At 39.7% G+C, this 20,057-nt stretch overlaps 1 long non-coding RNA gene across 3 annotated transcripts; it reads left to right on the forward strand.

The window, feature by feature from the left end:
• The first annotated feature begins 15,487 nt into the window (after window positions 1–15,487).
• LOC110908916 lies at window positions 15,488–18,898 on the forward strand. 3 transcript variants are annotated; one of them, XR_002575023.1, is made up of 4 exons: window positions 15,488–15,788; window positions 17,300–17,411; window positions 17,488–17,540; window positions 17,619–18,898. It is a non-coding gene; the product is annotated as an uncharacterized LOC110908916 (long non-coding RNA). The 3 variants fall into 3 exon arrangements; XR_002575024.2 differs by lacking the exon at window positions 15,488–15,788 and adding an exon at window positions 17,012–17,226; XR_002575022.2 differs by lacking the exon at window positions 15,488–15,788 and having other exon boundaries at window positions 17,013–17,411.
• The last annotated feature ends 1,159 nt before the right edge of the window (window positions 18,899–20,057 follow it).

Here is a 20,057-nt window from a genome sequence, read left to right on the forward strand (position 1 = left end):
CAAGTAGTTACTACAATTCTGCATCTGGGCACTTTACGCGGCCCGCATGGGAGTTCCCATGCTTTTTAATGCGGGTCGCCTAAAGGTGAAGAAATCAGGCGAATTAGTGAGGAGGCTCGCGGCCCGCCTCGACTTATGTCTAAACCTTACGCGGGTCGCGTGAGGTTATATTTTCTGAATTTTTCAAATCTTTTATAATGATTACAGAATCGGGCCATTAATAACGAAATCTTTCGTAATGATTCACCTGACCTTTCGGTTCTGAAGGGGTAACTTTGCGGTTTGGCCCTCGGTTATTTACCGATAGGGGCCTCGTGTTAATTACCCGCATTATTAAGTCCCCGGTTTATTTATTAATTATATTGGAAAGCCTTAACTTTCACTGTTGACGCTTTTAACCCTTCTTCTACGAATTCGATCGTAACTTTCTCGTTTCATATCGAAACTTCGCGAAATTCATATATATTATTTTAGTGAGGGTATAATACCGTTACAAAGTCTTTGGAACGTTAAAGGGTCAATCAGAAGTATTATTAAACATGTTGACACAGTTAACCCCTGTAGTTTGTAATCTCTCACTTTCTTCCGCGTTTTAATTTTTGTACGATCTATAATTTATTCGATTGAAGGTTTAAGCATTATTTAGGGATACTATACAGTATATTTACCCTTGTTGACATTTATAACCCTCGAATTTACATACTTTCAAGGTTTGTCAAAATTAGTCCCTTATTTATTATAGATGCCACGTGTAAACAAATGCCACGTGTTAACACATCATTGGACACAAAAATTCGAGGTGTTACATCCTCACCCCCTTAAAATAAATCTCGACCCGAGATTTACTCAAATAAATAGGGGTATTTTTCTTTCATTGTAGCTTCGACTTCCCACGTATATTCAGGACCTCTACGAGCATCCCATTTGACTTTTACAATCGGTACGTGCTTTCTGCGAAGCTTCTTCACCTGTCGATCCTCAATCGACAAGGGTTTTTCTATAAACTTTAAGCTCTCATCTATATGCACATCTGTGTGAGGAATCACCAACGACTCGTCGGCGAAGCACTTTTTGAGATTGCAGATGTGGAACACATTGTGAATTCCATTGAGCTCTTCAGGCAAGTTTAGTTTATAGGCAACTGATCCGACTCGTTCAATGACCTCAAAAGGCCCTATGTATCTCGGACTCAGCTTGCCCTTCTTGCCGAAACGCATCACCCCCTTCCAGGGTGACACCTTAAGTAATACCTTTTCACCCACTTCGAAGTGAAAATCCTTACGCTTTGGATCAGCGTAGCTCTTCTGCCTATCGCGGGCAGCCTTGAGACGTTCCCGGATCTGGACAATCTTGTCCGTCGTCTGGAAAACAATCTCTGGTCCCGATAATTGGACCTCTCCTACTTCCGCCCAACAAACAGGCGATCTACATTTCCTACCATATAATGCCTCAAAAGGCGCAGCCTTTATGCTGGTGTGGTAGCTATTATTGTAGGAGAATTCGATCAGAGGTAGGTTTTTATCCCAATTACCACCTAAATCGATCGCACATGCACGAAGCATGTCTTCTAGCGTTTGGATAGTACGCTCACTTTGACCGTCCGTCTGTGGATGGTAAGCCGTACTAAAGTTTAAACGCGTGCCCAAAGATTGCTGGAAACTTTTCCAGAAGTGAGATGTGTATCTAGTATCCCTGTCGGAGATAATAGACACAGGTATGCCGTGTAAGGCTACAATCTTGTCAACATAAAGTTGGGCTAACATATCGGAGCTATACGTCTCCTTGATGGGTAGAAAATGAGCTGATTTAGTCAGCCTATCAACTATGACCCATATTGTATCGTTTCCTTTCCTGGTTTTGGGTAACTTGGTTATGAAATCCATAGTTACGCATTCCCACTTCCACTCGGGAAGTTCAGGCTGTTGTAGCAAGCCAGACGGCTTTTGGTGCTCGGCTTTGACTTGAGCACAAGTCAAGCACTTTGCTACATGGGCGGCAACAGACTTTTTCAAGCCTATCCACCAATAATTTGCCTTTAAGTCTTGGTACATTTTATCAGCACCAGGATGGACTGAGTATTTGGAACTATGGGCTTCCTGGAGAACAACATCTCGTAGTCCCCCATAAATCGGAACCCATATACGTCCATTCAGCCTAAGAATTCCATCCTTGCTAAGAGTCAACTGCTCCTCAGTTACTCCCAGCTTTTCATTAGGGTAATTAGCTTCCAACACAGCCTTACGCTGCGCAGCTAATATCCTTTCCATCAAATTATTCTTAATCTCAATGCTCTTGGCATTGATTCGAATGGGTTTTACCCTTTCCTTCCTGCTCAATGCATCGGCGACTACATTCGCCTTGCCGGGATGGTACCTGATTTCGCAGTCATAATCATTCAGGGTTTCCATCCAACGGCGTTGTCTCATGTTCAACTCCTTCTGGTTGAACAGGTGCTGGAGGCTTTTGTGATCAGAATAAATCACAAATTTAATACCATAAAGGTAATGCCTCCACAACTTCAGTGCAAACACAACGGCACCCAACTCCAAATCATGAGTGGTGTAATTCTTTTCATGCACCTTTAATTGCCTTGAAGCATAGGCGATCACTTTGCCCTTCTGCATAAGCACACACCCCATGCTTGTGTGTGATGCATCGCAGTAAACTACGAATTCATCTGTACCCTCAGGTAAGGTCAACACAGGTGCGTTGCTTAGCTTCTGCTTCAGTATTTCAAAGGACTCTTGCTGCTTCGGGCCCCAAATGTACTTTTCTTTCTTCTTGGTCAAGGAAGTCAAGGGCGCAGCAATCCTTGAAAAATTTTCAATAAATCTCCGGTAGTATCCTGCTAAACCCAGGAAGCTACGGATCTCGGTAGGCGTCTTTGGCTCTTGCCAGTTCATGACTGCCTCTACCTTAGCGGGATCCACTTGGATACCACGCTCACTCACAACGTGTCCTAAAAACTGGACCTCTCTTAGCCAGAATTCACATTTCGAGAATTTGGCGTAGAGTCTCTCACGTTGTAGTAATTCGAGAATGCAACGGAGGTGCTTCTCGTGGTCATCTTGATTCTTAGAATAGATCAGGATGTCGTCAATGAAGACTATGACGAATTTGTCCAAGTATGGCTTGCAAACGCGATTCATGAGATCCATGAACGCAGCCGGTGCATTTGTGAGCCCAAAAGGCATCACTAGGAACTCGTAATGACCATAGCGAGTCCTAAATGCAGTCTTGTGTACATCTTCATCTCTGACCCTTAGTTGATGATAGCCCGACCTTAAGTCGATCTTGGAGAAGTAGCTTGCTCCTTGCAGCTGATCGAATAGATCATCGATCCTTGGTAAAGGATATCTATTCTTTATGGTAACTTTATTCAGTTCTCTGTAGTCGATGCACAACCGCATCGATCCGTCCTTCTTCTTTACAAATAGGACAGGAGCTCCCCAGGGAGATGAACTAGGTCTGATAAAACCTTTCGCCAGCAGTTCATCCAACTGGGTCCTCAGTTCTTTCATTTCCGTTGGAGCTAATCTGTAAGGTGCTCTTGCTATCGGAGCTGCTCCAGGAATGATGTCAATTCTGAACTCCACTTGTCTATCTGGTGGCAAACCAGGTAGTTCTTCAGGAAAAACCTCGGGGTATTCAGAAATGACAGGAAGATCCTCGATCTTCGGCTTTGGTTCTTCAATTATCACCTGAGCCATGTAGATTACACAGCCTCTGTTCAAACACCTTGAAGCTTTCAGCATAGATACGTCTTCGGGCAATCCGTAATGCGTATCACCTCGAATGGTAAGAGATTCACCACTCGGAGTTTTTAAAACTATTTGCCTTTTACCGCAAATGATTTGGGCCTGATTACGGGATAACCAGTCCATGCCTAGCACGATGTCAAAACCCGCAAGTTTGAAAGGAAGTAGAGATAAAGGAAAAGAATGGTTCCTAATGGATATTTCACATCCTTCTAGAACAGTAGAGACGGTTTCTATCGTGCCGTCTGCTAACTCTACTTCGTATTTCACGTCAAGGGTTTTGATTGGCATATTTAGTAGTTGGCAAAATTTCTGGTCTACAAAGGACTTATCAGCGCCAGAATCGAACAGTACTCTTGCAAATATATTATTTACGAGAAAGGTACCTGTAAGCACATTGTCGTCCTTGACCGCTTCCTTTGCATCCAAGCGAAAAACTCTCGCATTTGTCTTCTTAGTCTCTTCTGCCTTCTTGGCATACTTCGGGCAATTACTCTTTATGTGCCCCTTTTCATTGCAATTAAAGCAGGTTGCGTCCTTTATCTTTTTGCACTCCACTATCTTATGCTCCTTGGACTTGCATAGCCCACAGGGTGGAGTCCTTTGTTGCGACTGTGAACCAGACGCAAACCTACACTTCCCGGAGTGAGGTTTCTTGCAGACCTTGCAGTGAGGTCTTCCATCTGCTTGCCCCTCCTTCTTTGCCTCCGACCCTCTTTTGCCCTCACCGTTTCCACGGTGCTTTTTACCGGACTTTCGTGAGGTATCATCCTCACGCTTTCGCTTTTCAGCCTCCTTGCTCCTTTGTGCCCTCAGACGGACAGCATCAAGTGTAAGAGACAAGGAGAGGTCAGTAACTGACCTGAAGGTCGTTGGCCTAGAGGCCTTTACACTGGCCTTAATCGCCGGTTCTAAGCCCCCAATGAATCGGGCAATTCTTCGTGGTTCTGGTGTCACAAGATATGGCACCAGGCGTGACATAGTGTTAAAGCTTGTCAGATAAGCTTGACAATCCAGGTTTGTCATCACTAGTGAGACAAAATCAGCCTCAATCTTCTCAACCTCGTGCTGAGGGCAGTAGTTTTCTTTTATGAGGGTAATAAACTCCCCCCATGACATTTTGTACAAGGCAGACTTACCTGAAGCCTGCACCAGAGCTCTCCACCACGCCAGGGCCTCGCCCTTGAATGACTGGGACACAAACTTGACCACGTCCCTCTCAGCGCACCCGCTGATGTCCACAATCGTGTCCATCTCGTCCAGCCAGGTGATACAATCAACTGCACCCTTCTCCCCTGTGAATTCACGGGGGCTTGCATGATACAAAGTATTTGTAGGTGCAACCCTTAGCACTGGACGCATCAGTATATTCTCTATCGCGATGAACGCTGTGCTCAGTAGACGAATGCTTGTCGTCATCTTTCTTGGGTTCAGAGGGTGGTTTGGAGTGTGTCTTTGGTTTAGAGAGTGGTTTTGACACAGATCTGCCTTGAGACTCAGTATTTTGACGATCAATAGCTGCCTGGACAGCATTGTTGATCAGAGCCTTTAGCTGTGCGCCTGTCAAATGTACTGACGCATTGTCGTAGTCATCTTCGTTTGTGTGGCTGTTCTCTCCATTGGGATCCGCCATTGTAACTTGAATCTGTTACAGAAGATAACAAAATTTTAATTTAGGAGATTATTATATGATTGTCTTTTATGACAATTTGTCAACCATGGTACAGAGACCATATTTGGTTAACTTATTATTTCATTAAATATTAGGATTTGAATATATCCTATTTCAACTATATAACTAGTATTGGCGGCATAAAGCCTAATCATGAGGATGTTTTATAATATTAGCCGAGATTTCATAGAATCAAAGGCATAGAGATCTGAACCGTAGTTCTTTTTATCTCTTTCTGACAGAGAGTCATAGACTACCACTGCCTTTTGTCTTTATAAGACAATTATTATGGCCCATAGGCACTACACCTCTAATGGATGTCTTAATATGGTCGGCCCGTAGGCACTACATCTCAAATGGATGTTTTTAATATGGTTGGCCCGTAGGCACTACATCTCTAATGGATGTTTTTAATAATATTGGCCCGTAGGCAACGCATCACTAATGGATGTCTTTAATAATTCTGGCCCGTAGGCACTGCATCACTAATGGATGTCTTAATATGTTGGCCCGTAGGCAATGCATCACTAATGGATGTCTTTATAATACTGGCCCGTAGGCACTACATCACTAGTGGATGTTTTAATAGTTCTGGCCCGTAGGCACTGCATCACTAATGGATGTTTTAATAGTTCTGGCCCGTAGGCACTGCATCACTAATGGATGTTTTAGTATTGATCACCTTCATTGGTGATTTAACCCACGATTTATAAATCATTTAGTTGGGTTTGAAATCCTTTAAAGGATTATTGTATAAGAATGACGTGCGTGATTTTAACGAATCACATCTGCCATGAATGTTAACATGCGTACAGAGGTTAACAGGGAATCAGAATCTTTTCAGCTAGGTCGTACCATCTTGACTGATCTTAAAAGACCCCAAGCTAGGTTTCACCCCCTTAAGATTCTTTGTTAGGCAGATCAATGTAAAAGGAATGGTTTTGATTTATTTTTATATATATTAAAACAAAACTCATAACATACATTCCAAAATCTCAAATACAATTACATATTGCCCTAAACGGGTCTTTCAAATAATACATACCTCCATAGAGGTTTTAAAATAAGTGACAAGTCCACGCAGGGACTAATACAAGATAGGTGTCCATGCAAGGACTAAATATAAGTCCACGTAGGGACTGAAATACGATAAGTTGTCCACGCAGGGACTTATTTCAAAGTAGAAATTACAGTAGTACTACTATTAAGGGCTATTGGTCACGTTTCTTCTTTTTGCCCTTTAGTAGATTCGCCAAGCCCTTGAGAAATCCTCGGTGGCTTTTCTTTTCTTCCTCGAACTCTCTCTCCACACGATCTAGTCGATGGAGTATTTCTTCATGTTCAGGAGGAGAAAATCGTGGTTGTGGCGCTTGATGCGGAACGGGAGGTCTGGGAGGTATTGGATACCCATGAGCTGAGTAATCCGGTGGTCCCATGTTTCCATGTGCTCCGTCAGGGTAGCGCGCATTATATCTTGCCGACACCACATATGGGTCGCGCTCATAGCCGTAGTTGTATTGTGCTTGTGATGGCTCGAACGGGTTGTAAGCCGTCGGACCCGTATAAGCAGGTATGGGTTGGTCATACCCAAATGGTGGCGAATTTCGTGCAGTAGGTGCGGAGTTCGCCTCCTGTATAGGACTTGAAGGTCCTTCTTCATGTAGTGGCGGATAGTGGCTACTACTAGAATGTCGAGGAATGCTGAAGTGGTTACCCCCTCCTCCTTGTGTAGACATACGAGCATTGGTCCTCCTACGCCTCGGCGGATCAGGTATAACTGGTTGTGCCGGTGGCGGAGGTGGTGGCGTAACTGCCTCAAAGCGTGAATCCTCAGAGGGATCCTGTGGATGTCTCGGTTGCGATGTCTGATGAGATGGTGTGTTGTACCACTCATGTCGGTCAAACAAGGCCATAAAGCTGTCTGGGCCTTGGTACTGCGGACCATGATATGAAGATCCATCAGATACTTCTATCGGATGCGTGGGCGTACCACGAGCTGGTTCAGTTGGATCCTCATCTTCCTCCATGGGATCTTCAGAAAAATGGTCTTGTGGCCCAAGTGGAACAAAACCTGAAGGTTCCTGTATGTAGTCAGCCGGATTAAACTGAGCTACGTAGTATGGAGTAGGGTCGTCATAATTCCGGTGCGAAACCGAACGTTGTAGAGGTATGAAGGAAGGTTGTGGGTTGTTGGGATTATTTTCTGAATCTGGCCCAAAGGAGTGCCGGTAGGATGGCGTCGAGCTGTGCGAAGTAGAATGCCTCGCGGGTTCGTAAAGATCTCTTCGTCGTTGTGGCTCTTCGCTCCGTGTCATCGAAGGATGTCTTGTACCAGATGGTCCAGCTTCTTGATCGTGATGTGTCACGATTTCTCCTCGGCCTCTTCTTCCCCTTCCTCTTCCTCGGAATATAACAGGTGGCATTTTCCTGCTCCAAAACTTATTAAAAAATCAAATCGAAAATAAAGACAAAAAGGAGTATCAATCCGAATTTGTCCTAAGTTCTTGTCTAGACTCAAGTATGTGCAATTGTGTCATTGAGATTAAACACAATAGGGTAGTGTTTAATTCACTCAACGTTGGCTCTGATACCAACCTGTCACACCCCGATTTCCACGTGTCTCACCGGTGGGCCCGGTGGGGGATTACCGTGACGATGTTGGCAACAATAAAGTCAAACCACACAATTATATAATGCACAGCGGAAGCATAATTTAAATATATAATTTCAACCTCTGATTGTAATACCAAAATGTATTACAGGGGTTGGATATATCCACAGTGGATCGTAAATAGAGATAAAGTATTGTTCCATTAGATACTGCAATCAAGCTTGCGAGGCTTATCCCGACGCTAGGGAGCTAATACCAGCCAATTACGTTTAGGTACCTGCACTTAATCTTTTTGGGGAAAATACGTCAGTTTACACTGGTAAATACATTCAACTGACACATTTGAAAATGTTTATTAAAATTGATTTGAATGCACAAGGCACAAACTCTTTTATAACTTGGGAAAATTCATAATGATCTTGTGAACGTTTTACATGTTCTTTTATGCGTTCAGTAGCCCGGGTCGTGCCGGGTTAAAGATTTATAGACACACCACGTTTGCGTAAAACCGTAGTACAGAGACCAACGGCTACGTCTTTTAGTTTTAATGTCGACACTTTATACCGGGTGTACGCCTACACCGGGATGTCGATGGTCGTGGCCATTTCGTAAAATGATGCCAAGGATATCCGGGACAACGGTCATTAAACCCCCCAAAGGCTTATAAGCAACAAAACTGTTTAAATGAGCCGATCATATTTAATCAATTAACCACCTAAGCGATGGAATTATATAATGCTCAATCAAGCGGTATTAATATACCGTAACCCAAGCCCATATAGGGGAAATAAGTCAAAAGTATTTACCTTTGCAAGTATTAATCCTTAATTTAGATCAAGTCACCGATAGCTTTTACTGGGGCTCCTAATCTGGAACGAAGGTTTTAATTAACCTCTTAGAATCCTAACGGTCCTTGTATTAGCCGTAGCTTAAACCGGTTGATTCCGATATATAGATATGGTTAATTCGCACGAAAAGGCGAAAACCGAGAATGGAGTATGATTTGGACCCAACAAGTTCAGAGACTTGTTTTATATGGGTTTATAGTTCATACTCTGGATTTTGGGGTTCAAATAATATAATTTGACCCGTATCGGCTAATGTATGAAAACTAGTTTCATAGGCCGAACCGTGCGCGCAATAGGCGAAACGGTTAACCATGAGAGTCGTACGCTTATTTCCTAAGTCAATATGCCTTAAATGGGTTGTGGTATCAGTAGGATACCTTCCGTGACGCCCGTAACGAGTTTAAGTTAGTATTATGCCCCGTAGGGGCTTTTCGGTCATTTTAAAGACTTTAAAAGGGATTTTCGAGTTCTACAGGGAATCTGAGTTTCCCGAACAGCTTATAAAGCTTAAAATACTTTATTTATTATTTAAAACCAGTGGCAATTGGAATCGGGTCAAAAGACCTTGTAGAACTCTCGTTTTGGCCAAAAAGGGCATATTCGGTATTTACCGAACCGTAGCCATAACCGCAGGTTATGAGCAAGGTAAAAATTATTAAAAATCTTTAAAATTCCCAAAATATTATTTTACCACAGTGGGTAAAAGTTTTGGTGACGAAAACTTGGGTTAGATGGGCGTTATGCTAATTGCGCCGTTAATTACAAAACTTTCTTAAAAGTGCGCCTTTTAGCATAACTCTCATTCTAGACCTCGGATTGACGTGAAACTTTAAGGACATGCTTATAATTTAACAAGCAAGGTTTTGGTCCGTTCACGTGTCCGAAATACTCGTTTTAATTTTAAAAAGGCCGTTACGGTCAACTTTTAGGCGAATGACGGAAATGCGCAAAAGACTCGTATAACTCATGAACCGACCACAGAGGTTTATACCAACATGTGACCTAGTCCTAAGAGAGTCCTAAGGTATATTTATACCTCACTAAAACGGGTCAGAACTGAAGTCAAAGCAAAAGTCAAACTTTTGCGACATTCGGCTCCGAACCGGTTCTATATAGTAAATGATCGATTCAAACGAGCGCAAACATGTTTATATACTTATTATCATGTTTTATGATTATCAAACAGGTTCCATATCATATATATTACAGATTATGCATAAATCGCCAAAATAGCTTTCTGTTGACTTTTTAACCGCAAGTTTGACTCGACATTTGACATAGTTAGAGTGGTGATCAGGGGGAACCATTTTAGAGGTTTAATACCCACATAAATACCAACTCATAACCACTTTTGATTCGTCATAAGACTGAACCATTACTGATTTATCGTAAAGTCAAACCGTAGTTACGACGGTTTGGTTTTTAGCTAAATACTAAGCAAATGTGGAACCACAAAGGTTGAATTACTTACAGAAGCTTAAGAGAAGACTTAAGAACACAGGGGAAAGCTTTAGAGCTCTTGGAATGATCAGAGGAGTGAGTTTTGATGTTGTGAATGTTATGAGCACAATGGTGCTATTTATAGCCAAGAACAAGGCCTAAAATCATTACACAACATGCTACTACTGATCATGATGATGGGTAGATGTCCCCTGAGTGATATGGGTCAATTGTAGGGTGCCCATGCCTCTTTGATTAAGGTTTGATCGTTCAAATGGTCCAAAAGCCAAGTAGTTACTACAATTCTGCATCTGGGCACTTTACGCGGCCCGCATGGGAGTTCCCATGCTTTTTAATGCGGGTCGCCTAAAGGTGAAGAAATCAGGCGAATTAGTGAGGAGGCTCGCGGCCCGCCTCGACTTATGTCTAAACCTTACGCGGGTCGCGTGAGGTTATATTTTCTGAATTTTTCAAATCTTTTATAATGATTACAGAATCGGGCCATTAATAACGAAATCTTTCGTAATGATTCACCTGACCTTTCGGTTCTGAAGGGGTAACTTTGCGGTTTGGCCCTCGGTTATTTACCGATAGGGGCCTCGTGTTAATTACCCGCATTATTAAGTCCCCGGTTTATTTATTAATTATATTGGAAAGCCTTAACTTTCACTGTTGACGCTTTTAACCCTTCTTCTACGAATTCGATCGTAACTTTCTCGTTTCATATCGAAACTTCGCGAAATTCATATATATTATTTTAGTGAGGGTATAATACCGTTACAAAGTCTTTGGAACGTTAAAGGGTCACTCAGAGGTATTATTAAACATGTTGACACAGTTAACCCCTGTAGTTTGTAATCTCTCACTTTCTTCCGCGTTTTAATTTTTGTACGATCTATAATTTATTCGATTGAAGGTTTAAGCATTATTTAGGGATACTATACAGTATATTTACCCTTGTTGACATTTATAACCCTCGAATTTACATACTTTCAAGGTTTGTCAAAATTAGTCCCTTATTTATTATAGATGCCACGTGTAAACAAATGCCACGTGTTAACACATCATTGGACACAAAAATTCGAGGTGTTACACATACTCGGGACAAAATTTCCTTTCCACCAATCGCTTGAATTCTTCCCAACCCATGGCATAAGCCATGTCACTTCCCTTGACTTGCAGCACCGTATTCCACCATTCTAATGCTTCTTCCTTGAAAAGGTGAGAAGCATACATGAATTTATCCTCCTCGGCACATTTACTTATTTTAATTACTGCCTCGGTCTTTTCCAACCAACGCAGTGCAGCAGTCGCCCCTTCATTGCCTGCAAATTCAACAGGTTTAGAGGCAAGAAATTCTTTATAAGTGCAACCAGGTGTTGCAACTTTCATTTTCTTGAGTATTGGGACTTGAATCACATTATTATCATTGTTGTCGCCTCCATTTACACTGTTACTAAAATTATCATCGCGCGCGCGTTTACTGGGGTTAGCTTGCGAAGGCTCAACAGGACTTTTAACAGCAGCGACGATCGCCGGGATAGCATTGGCTATACCCTGGGCAACGATATTTTCTATATCTTGCCGATTTAGAAAGTGATCTTCATTATTTTGTTCAGATTGATTAACTTCGTTGACTGGTTGGTTTTCCGTGTTTTCCATCTGAATAATAATTAATAATATAATTATAAATTATTGATACACAATAAATAACAACCAAACATACTAAAGCAGTCCCACATAATCAAGTTAACACGTATAGCCAAAATTGTCGACTTTGCGACTTTCATATTTTATATATATTATTATGCAACGATACACACCAGTTATCTTACAAAGTTTTATTTTAAGTTATTTTACATGATTATATTTTATTATTATTAAACACATAACCACACTATCACACAACCTCAGTCAGCTGGCATTTCAGAAACGACGCTCCCTCTCGTCGTATTTCCAGGAGATATGTTCTCCCACTTCCCGGATTCGATTTCCTGCGCCACCAGTTCTTCGGCATAGTGACAGAGTTCAGCTAAGTTTTCTGTGCTCATCGGTGGGTTTGGTGCAGGTTCAGGGTCAAACTGGGGGAAATAGGCGTTGGGGTTATTCATGAAATTCTGAAATTATCAGTCACTCGTCCACCACTCTTCCAGCTGGCCGATAACAGGTTGGGGGTTGACAATAGGATCTGGGATAGTAGGTTCCAAATTAACTGGGAGTTGGGATTCTGCGGGGTAACTGAAGAGGTCTTCATTGGCAGGTCCGATGAGGTCACAATTTGCTAGTTTGCGATCCAGCTCCTCCCACGGTGGCATTTCCTGGGCTTGCCCGGAACTTTCCCCAATCTCTTTTCCTTTTCCTTTATCCTTCGGATTCTCAGTCTTTTTAACCTTCTGTGCAACTGGTTTCTTCCTACGCCCACATTTCCAGTCCAAGATTCTCCTCCTCTTCTTCGGCTTTGGTTTCTCCTGCGGTTGGGCCTGGAACACCATTGGCTCTTCAGTATTAGCCTGGTAGCCAGTGAAGGTGCCGGTAGTATCCATATCAGTGCTATGGATAGTAAAGTTTCGGAGTTCCTCCGACAGTTCATTCATGCTGTTAGCACATATGAAGACGCACACAAAATTTAAGTTAAAATTTTATTTATTGTAAATTAAGTTTTCACAAAATCACAGAATGGCAATCCGAAAATTTAAGTATTTCTAAATACTTAATTGGCTTAAATCAGTGGCTCTGATACCACCTTTTTCTGTCACGGCCCCTGGCCCGGTGTGACCCGGTCCAGAGGCCGCGGGACAGAAACCCGTGGTATTTATTATTTAATTTGGCAGCGGAAATAATTGACAGGATCTTCTAAACTGAAAATGCCCAATTATTTTATTTCACATTTTGGGGACAACAACCCTAATTTACAATAAAGGAAATTTCCCGAGGAAATTCCCTGTTTTACAAAACATGTTTATTTATTTTACTGAGCCACTTCTTCAAGCTTTTAGTGCTACACAGCACTTTTCCCTTGATTCACAGTAAGTCACCTGAAACATGTTTAAAAAAAAAAGACTTTATCAGCGGGGAAACACTGGCGAGTCATTCAATTTGCACAAAAGACACATTGTTATAAATTTACAGCATTATGGGTTTTTATATTTGCCCCTATCTTATAATTAGCTGGTTCAGCTATCACTCGAACGAATCTATGACTGTGGACATATCACTAATTAGGCTCGCCCTCCTAAAGTGATAAATCGTTAGTAGTAATGTGCACAAAACCCCCACATACTGCCAGTAATGAAAGATTAGCAAAGACTTAATCACTGCAAAGTATAACTGGAAAACATTTAGGGTTTTGTAAAGTAATTTGATAAAGAGAGAATGACTCACATTGCAAGTTTAACTGGACAGAACCTTGCCTACTGATTTAGTCTTGTAACCTAGGTAAATAACAATGCACATGAAACTAGGTCAGTAACTTAATACAACATTTACGATAAGCTCACGAAATCAAAACCCTCACGACGAATGACAAAGTATAGCCCGTATTCGGGCAGCACTTAAACATCCATCGGATCGGTTTCAATCGATCAGACATTGTATCGTAGCAGTGATCGAGTTATTACCCTGTTGTCGCAGCAGAGATTCGTGCTTGTGTTTGTTTTTGAACGAAAAAGTGAATAACTCAATGTACAAAACGAATTTGAACGTCGAAACAACGCAAGTACCAAACCCCTGCTATATATACTGAAAAATGGTCCCTGTCGCGTGGCGCGCCAGACCCACCTGGTCCTGGCGCGTGGCACGACGGCTCCACTTTTAGGCTAGGGTAGCCTCGTGTCTAACATAGCCCTGGTGAGTTAATGTTCAACGAAATTCATGTTTTACAACGAGTTTTGAAGATAATTATCAATTAGGGGATACCCCCCTTAAGTTTTAGGGGACCCTGATCCTAGTTCCAACTGTTCTGAAAATTTTATGGGTCATGCTATACTACTTGGAGGTCTCAATTAGGGTTTTCTAATGGACATTAATAAAATAAGAAATAATAATTTTGGCGAGAGTTGTTACACATTATATGCGCAATTTGATATGTATGTTTCACAATACCAAGTAACAATTGAGCCCTCTCTTTGGTTCTTTGATTCCGTAAGCAATACGAACATCATACACACATTTCGATTGTCTGATTATGGTTTTGTCAATTATGTTTGGTTTATCTTCCTAGTGATTAAAACATTCTTAACTTCAAAAACACACAACTGGAACGTTGGTATATCAATATGATTATGGTACAAAGCTATAGTTTTTATCAGTTTTTTAATGTTGGTGTGGGTGGTTTAGTCCTAAGTTACAATTGGTTTCTTCTCAGGTGTCCGATCATTGACTCTTTATGCTTGGCTGCTTTGACCGGTGAGTATACTACAGTCAATCATGTAGCTTGGAGTCCTGATGGAACCCTCTTTGGTATCTTAATGTCTATCTTATATTTTAATTTAGTTTTTCTGTCAATAAAATCTGAGTTAACAGTATGATTTTCGATACAAGTGTTGCATACTTGAAGGATGTTGTGCATATATACTCATACCATGGTGGTGATGATCTCCAAAACCACTTGGAGGTTTGTTTTATTCCTTCTGATGCCTTTTTTTCATTTTTTAAGCGGTTCCCAGTATTATATATATTAACTGCATTAATATTCCATATCATATACAGAGTAAGGTTTGGGATGTAGCAACAGGTGCCAAACAGTTTAAATTTGATGATCATGAAGCACCTGTGTATTCTATATGTCCACATTTTAAAGACGCCATTCTGGTATAAATTATAACCCACTATTATAATAGCTATCTTTTTTTTTTCTCTCTGTATTTCAAGAATTTTTTATAATGCTATTAAATATAAACACAAACTCTTTGTATTTCAATAAATTTTTGTGTTAAATCAAATTGTTTGGCAACATTTATATGCTCTCTAGATGGAGGTCTATTTTTTAATCTTTTACACCTTTTTTTCATTTGAATTGTTTAGGGCCAGCTCTTAGAGGTAGGTTATATCATAAAAAAAAAAAAACAAAAACAAAAAAACACGTAATCATGCTTAGAAGACTGCATTTGTGATTGAACATGATTTCATAATAACTGGAATAAATCTTTTCTTATAGGTAAGTCTCTCATTGACTATTATTTTAATTGTGTTTTTCTAAAAATGGCAAAATGGATGAGTATAAGCTTGAAAGTCGACGGATAGTGTTAAAAATAGCAGTTGATCGTAGTTATTGTAACGAATTTGGCACCAGCTTCTACATAGTCAAGTGTGAAGTTGGGAAGCTACGAATTCGGGAAGTGGGGGTGGTGGTTAAAATGATCTGCACTATGTATTACGAACATTTTTGTTTTAAGATTTTTTGGTACATTTTGTATGTGACGGGGCAGAAGATGGTGAAACTCACGTACCCATTTGCAGAGGTACGTCTTTCCATTAATTATTGTAATAATATTCTATAATAATAATTTGACTTTTTAAGCTTTAGAGTTAAATTCAACATCTAAGGCTGGAGGGTATAATCCTCGGTGACTTGATCGGGGAGTGGGTGTCACCGATCGGTGACCACCCCCACCTGTTTGAGTTGGGTGTTTGAGTTGGGTGTTTGAGTTGGAGAGAGGGTGGGGAATTCGGTGTGTAGTCACCGATTGTGTTGAGAGGAGAGGAGAGAGGAGAGAGAGAGAGAGGAGAGACCAATCAAGTTTTTTTTTTTAATTGAGGGGTGTTTGACCATACCTAATGATTGAGTGTAAAATGGGGAGTAGAATGGGGAGTTGACATGGCATAATATTATTGGGTAGGATTTCACTCAAACACCGTAAGATGATTAACTATACCCTTCACCCTAATTTTGTTATGGATCAGCCTTTAAAGCCAACCAATGATAACAGAAGTTCACCCTTTAGTTCATCTAATGTAATTACCAGATTATGGTTGTTTCTTAGTGCTACATTCTCTTTGGTAAAAATGTAATGAATATAGAGTTTTGACAATCTTTAAACCCATTCCCTTTTATCCCAATTTGTTTATTTCACCCATTTAACCCGTTTGAGATGAACGTAACCCCAATCCACTAATTCATCATTAAATGGATACAAATTGGAACCTCCAATTGCAAGGTTAAAATGATGATTTACAAAGTTGTATGTTATTGTTATTAATAATAATATATTAAAAATTGGTTTTTACTTGTAAATGGTAATCCTCGGTTTTAGTGGAGTTTGTAGTGAATGTTCTTTTATTTTATTTTAAGTAGTTCTAACAACTTGGAGTATGTTGTTGCAAACAAGCATGTGTTACTCAAGCTCATCCAACAGTACACACGAATTAGAATACCCTTTTTACCAAAGGTAGTATTTTTTTTAATATACGTACACATATAAATCCATTTTTATATACAATCTTTTCCAAATTTATTGATTTGGGTTGTGTTTTAATCCGATCAAACAATTTTCTTTTCCAATGTATATTATTTCATTTGGCGCAAGGAAGGCGGCTTTATTCAGTGACCAAACAAATGAACAATCCAAATTCTTAACATTGGTTTCTTAAGCACTTTCTCTCTTTGCATGCCCAAATTGTGATGCTTTTAAACCCAAACTTGAAACTTATTTATTAACGTTTTTTAAACCCTTTTTTATAGCTTTGCGTCTACAATAGCAACACGATAGGAAGATATGGGAGCATGAAGGCATGGTTTCCCCAACTACCAATCTATGCAATTGAAGAATACAACTCAGGTTTAAACATTCTAGACATATAGGAGTAACGGTGAAGATGGGTTGGGTCAGAAGCGAAGTAGCAGATTTTATGCATTAATATATGCTTGGGTTGTTTTGACCCGTCAAACCCGTTTCAAATGTATTTTATATGATTTTACTAACTGTTAAATATAATAGAAAATATAGCTCTAATATTAGATACTTTTGTTCAGGCACATCATATAATTGGACTACCTAAATCATATGATTAGGCTACCAAAAAACTGGAAAAAGAGAATAGATACAACACATAATTTGATCTCAAAAGTTCCACACTACAACACTGTAAGTTTACATTTATCAACATCTAAATAACTATAAGAAAAATGATTATTACCTCTAAATAAGATTTCATAAATAGGTGAAAAGGAAAAAATTCCAAAGTTCTGTCAACAATTCAAGTTGACCATAAAGGTAAACACAATTTTCCCTTCAGTTTTTTTTAATATTTTCTTTAACAGTGTTTTTTAGGCGTTTCGCCGACTGAGACAGATATCACAAGAGACTTCTCAACCAATGGTCACTAGCCAGGGATGAAGACCAGCCGCTCCTCATGCACTAGGTCAAAGAATGAGCATGGTTTTTTTTCCTTTCAAATAGATATTGTGACATTTTTAATGGGGCAATAAAAAGGTTAGCTTTGATGTATTATCCGTTTCCCTTTGGTAACTTTAAAGAGTTCCGCTTGTCTTTCACACTGTCTAATTTAGTTTAATGCCAACATTTATATCATGAGTTTACTTGTATAATTTTAAGCTGTGATCTTAAGGTCATGGGTTCAAGCCGTGGGAAACAACCTCCTGCACAAGGTATAGGGTAAGGTTGCGTACATCAAATCGCAAAGCGATCCTGCCCCTCCCTGGACCCTGTGCAACTGCGGAAGTTAAGTCAAGCACCGGGTACACCCTTTACTATAACAAGGTGTATTTTTTTTTAATTATTAGTTTTGTTTGATGCTTCACTAATGAATTTTTTGTCGATATCATATAAACGAACTCTTCTGAACTGAATAAGAACTTGGTGGTTGATTGTTTGTTGACCATTAAATTTGGATAAATGTGAATTTTGGTAACCTATTTCACGTAGATAAGTAAGAAACTTTAATTCTGCATAACAAGGTGGTATGCCTTTACTTGTACATACTTTGGGGTCTAATTCAAGTAAGTTATCATGACATCCAACCTTTTAGATGTGAGCTTTTGTACGTTGGCCTAAAACCCAAGGTAGAATTCTTGAAATTGATGAAAAGAGTGATATATAAATGCAGGCAGTGGCGGATCCAGGAATTTTTTCCAATGGGTTCACTTTTTCAAATGTCCCAATATAAATATGGGTCGGTTCGACAATTCGGGTCGTGTAAAGTTTATCACATAATAAAAAATACAATACAATAATGAAAAAGCCATTTTAATGATAAATTTAAAAACACATAATATAAATAGAATGGTCTTTACAAATGAACAAACATATAAAAAGAATGTCTTTTTTTTGTATATCTTAAAGGATTCTAAAGAAAGCCCCACCATCGTTCTCAAAACACAAGGCTACTTATAATGTGACAACTGTCAAATTTACATGCATCCGTACAATTATTAAACAATGATTAGTGCTTAATGACTATGCTGAATTACAATTAATTACTTGAATTGCTCTCTGACTATTTCCATATACATACACATGCATCATATATTGCAAATGACATATCATTACTGTATGCAAACTTTGTTGATTCGAATGATGCACGAAACACTGGCAACACAGTTATCAGACAAATCAGAAAAATGCTGACGGAGTTCAGTGAATAGACAGACATTGTATTGAGGCACATAATGAGCCAGAAACCAAGAGTTACACTAGTATAGTGTGTAGGAAAGTAAGGATCATAAAACTGGCTTTCTAGTGATAGTTTAAGTGCTGAAAAGTGCCTAAAACTCACATAAACTACAGAAAATCAGCAAAATCAGCATTTAAACACTTTAATATCATGCATAAATATGGTTAAATGGTCCTGAATGCTTTCCTAAGTGTCGGGAATCAAAACTGTTACAAAAGGTAACATAAAGCACACTAAACTGCATAGTTTAGCACCTTAACGAACTGGTAACCAGCCGAACAACCGGACACTACCCGAAACACCATTTTTTTACTAGAAGCACTGTTTTAACATTACCAAGCTAGTTATGGTCCCCGAACATCATAACACACTATATAAATATCTAGTAACTAAACATCTAACTAAATACTTGAATTATAACCATGAACTAACCATATAGTTAAACCCTAACCTACTACCCCCCACCTATGGGACGGCCCCAACAAGGGACCCACATGGTGATTTTCTTTTGATTAAATATTAGATATGGTTGGTGCTTTAAAGACACAATACACAATGGAAAATGAGAAGTTTGTGGATTATAAGTAAACACATTAAGGACATAAGCTTCATATCATTCACATAACTCAACACCACTTCTTTCTCTTACTTTCTTCTTGGCTTCGGACGTAACCAACAACAACACAACCACCATCATTCATCTTCAATCATTTCCAAGTATACTCAAGGGTGTTAGAGGTTGCATAAGGAAGCTAGGAGCTTTCGGAAGTTCAAGGACTTTCTCTATTTGCTTTTATCCACCTCTTTTGTTCTCTTGATCATCCCTAGCCTTGAGCTAGTGGTAAGAACACTAATCTTTGCATTTTACATCTTTTCTAAGTGGTTAAAAGATGATACATGATATAAGGTTTAAAGAGCACTAAAAAATCAAGAGAATGGAACTTGAATATAAGCTTAAATCATGAAGAAACCATGTTGTTTATGTGTTGATTTACTTGTTGATTTCTTATGAAAATGATGTAGATCATCATATGATCTTGCTAGATCATGATTAAAAATATAATCTAGCAAGATGAGAGGATGAAGATGCTAGAGAT

Source organism: Helianthus annuus, chromosome 14 (assembly GCF_002127325.2).
Source record: "Helianthus annuus cultivar XRQ/B chromosome 14, HanXRQr2.0-SUNRISE, whole genome shotgun sequence".
Taxonomy (NCBI): domain Eukaryota; kingdom Viridiplantae; phylum Streptophyta; class Magnoliopsida; order Asterales; family Asteraceae; genus Helianthus; species Helianthus annuus.